Raw genomic sequence first — 3,339 nt, forward strand, 5'->3', positions numbered from 1 at the left:
TTGTATGATCATGATGCCAGAACTTGTGTCAAATAAAAAAATTAAGATAAAATAGTTGTTATTTTTTAATTACAAGAATTGTTTTTGAGTTGTTGACACTATATACAAGTTGTTGACAAGCTGTTGACATTTTACTATAAGTTGTTTACATTTGATATGCAGGCTATTGACATGTGTTGTATGATCATAATGCCAGAACTTGTGTCAAATAAAAAAATTAAGATAAAATAGTAGTTTTTTTTAATTACAAGAATTGTTTTTGAGTTGTTGACACTATATACAAGTTGTTGACAAGCTGTTGACATTTTACTATAAGTTGTTTACATTTGATATGCAAGCTATTGACAAGTGTTGTATGATCATAATGCCAGAACTTGTGTCAAATAAAAAAATTAAGATAAAATAGTTGTTATTTTTTAATTACAAGAATTGTTTTTGAGTTGTTGACACTATATACAAGTTGTTGACAAGCTGTTGACATTTTGCTAAAAGTTGTTGACATTTGGTATGCAGGCTATTGACATGTGTTGTATGATCATAATGCCAGAACTTGTGTCAAATTAAAAAATTAAGATAAAATAGTTGTTATTTTTTAATTACAAGAATTGTTTTTGAGTTGTTGACACTATATACAAGTTGTTGACAAGCTGTTGACATTTTGCTATAAGTTGTTGACATTTGATATTCAGGCCATTGACATGTGTTGTATGATCATGATGCCAGAAATTGTGTCAAATAAAAAAATTAAGATAAAATAGTTGCTATTTTTTAATTACAAGAATTGTTTTTGAGTTGTTGACGCTATATACAAGTTGTTGACAAGCTGTTGACATTTGATATACAAGCTGTAGATATTTTCATATAAGTTGTTGACATTTGATACGAAAGCTATTGACATGTATTGCATGATCATGATACCAGAACTTGTTTCAAATAAAAAAATTAAGAGAAAATAGTTTTTCTTTTTCAATTATAAGAATTATTTTTGCGTTGTTGACATTTCAATACAAGTTGTTGAACTGATTGACATTTCATATATATTAAATACTGCTAAGTTCAAAAGTAAGAAACCACAATAGTTGTCCATGGTTTGTGTGGGTAATGCAGGTTTTAGGAAGAAGCCTTCACCAACCCAAAGTTCGATGAGTTTAGAGGCACGTATCTCACAATCTTCCGGGAATGCACCTAGTTAAAGGAAACAACCTTGAAGTCTAGCGGTCAAGTAAAGGTAGCTCTATAGCCAAGATCTCCAAGTAGGAACCCTCCCCCATTGCAGCAACATCAGCAGTATCTTTTCTGTCTCCTGAATGAGAAGACCACCAACCACAACCAGTGACAGAGGAAGACCTTTACATTTCTCGGCGATCGATCTTCCAATTTTCTTCAAGTGAGGAGGGCAGGGCAATGTAACATCATCATTATCATTTTTCAGCATATCACCGAAGGTAAGATAACAGAGCAACTGCCAGCTGTGCTCCAGCCCGAGCGGCTGCATCTCATGAAGTAAACTGGATTTTTCAGAAATTTTATCAGTGACCTCTCGAAGCCTAGTGGTGAGAAGAATCCGACTGTCGTTCTCCTTATCCGGCAAAGCGTGCGTGATCCACGGTTAGAAACTTGAGATTGTAAAGCTCTTGATGCAGGCACTGGAGCAACGTCTGCTCATCGCCCTGAGTGGCATAGTGGCTTGCTTGGTAGTTCTTGCTCTCCATGATTACTAGCAGTTCATGACCTCACCTATTATTGATTTACTACTATTAAATATCAAATGAACTTTGTAAATTTGTTAAATTTAGTCGTGCATCAAAAACATTATTTCGATAATTCATACTAAGAAACATGTTTTTACAAGCAGGACGAAATTAATTGATATCAAAATCATAAAAATAAAAAAATAAAAACACTTTGACGAACTTTCAGTAGCCAACTTCATTTAGAACTTTCATCAAACAGTTGGCAGAAAGATGCAACACTTACATACCGGCACATAATTCGTGACGCTCTTCACACCTCCAGAACCACCGCAGCCAGCGCGATGGAACTCATCCTCAACGTACAAGCTGATCGGCACAGTCTCTTCCTGCAAATCACAACAATTAAACCTTATCCACAAACTCCTTAATATCCCCTTGATTCAATCGAATTAAAATTGAAAACGTAAACACAACCTTGAAATAGTTTCCAACTGGAGAAGCATACACCAAAAATGTGTACTCGGAAGACGGCGCCAGCCCCAAAACCAGCACCTCCCTATCAGCAGAGGCTGAATGTCAATATTATTATGTCAACAACGATTCTAATAAGTATACACTATGTCAATAACAAGTATATCTTGTTTAAAGCAAGCACAATTATCTTTATTACTATTATATCAATTGTTAAAGTTTATAATGTCAACAACAATCCAAACAAGCATACACTATGTCAACAGTATACAAGTATATTATCATAACTATGTCAATAGCTATTGTATGAAATGTTCATTTCCATCTCTTCCGATTCTACTATCGCTAATCAACAAAAAAAACAGCAGAAATCGAATTAAATAAAAAACTGCGAGATCTCTGCGGATATTGCGAGATAAAAGCAAAATTCAGCATTGAAATGAGCAGAAATAGTATTTTTAGATTTTTCCCCAAATGTTCAAGCATTTTGATAAAAACAGCGAAGCGAAGTTGAAAATCAATTCACATCCAACACAATTGATAATACAAAGCCTAATACCTCCAAATCCGTACTCGAATCAACAATTAAGCTTCGTGCAGCAGGAGCGGCGAAGCGCGATGAACAACTGCGACGTTAAACCGCGCGAGAGAGAGAGGACGTGTCTGGAGGCGTCGTCGTCTCTGGCTTGATTGATAATCGGCGAAGACGATTGATGGTGGCGATATATATTAGAGAGGGTTTTAGAAAATGATTCAAATCTAATTTTATTTTTTTCCACCATTTGATTAATGAAATGATACTTATACCCCCGTGTTGACATAATGTGATAGTTGTTGACATTTCGTTAATCTTGTGTACTAGTGGTTGAGATTGCATCTCATTTTTCAATTTAGCTAAATAATCTCAACCTAACAGCACCCCATATATATATATATATATAGGGTGCGTTAGAATGATAACCATATTTATGGTGATAACCTAATAACCTATCATTTTATGGGTCAAAAATATCATTTTTACTAAAAATGTTATTTTTACACTATAAAATGATATTTTTTCAGCATGCATAAAATGATACTTTTAATCCATAAAATGATATTCTGTTTTATAAAATGATATATTTTGTCCATAGAGTGATAGGTTATTAGGTTATGACCATAAATATGGGTTATC

At 34.0% G+C, this 3,339-nt stretch overlaps 1 long non-coding RNA gene across 1 annotated transcript; it reads right to left on the reverse strand.

Moving 5' to 3' along the window:
• Positions 1–995: 995 nt before the first annotated feature.
• On the reverse strand, positions 996–2,252 carry LOC121766502. The gene is made up of 3 exons (XR_006043010.1): positions 2,169–2,252; positions 1,982–2,080; positions 996–1,737 (listed from the first exon to the last, which is right to left on the reverse strand). It is a non-coding gene; the product is annotated as an uncharacterized LOC121766502 (long non-coding RNA).
• Positions 2,253–3,339: the final 1,087 nt, after the last annotated feature.

The sequence above is a fragment of the Salvia splendens genome, chromosome 15, assembly GCF_004379255.2.
Source record: "Salvia splendens isolate huo1 chromosome 15, SspV2, whole genome shotgun sequence".
Taxonomy (NCBI): Eukaryota; Viridiplantae; Streptophyta; class Magnoliopsida; order Lamiales; family Lamiaceae; genus Salvia; species Salvia splendens.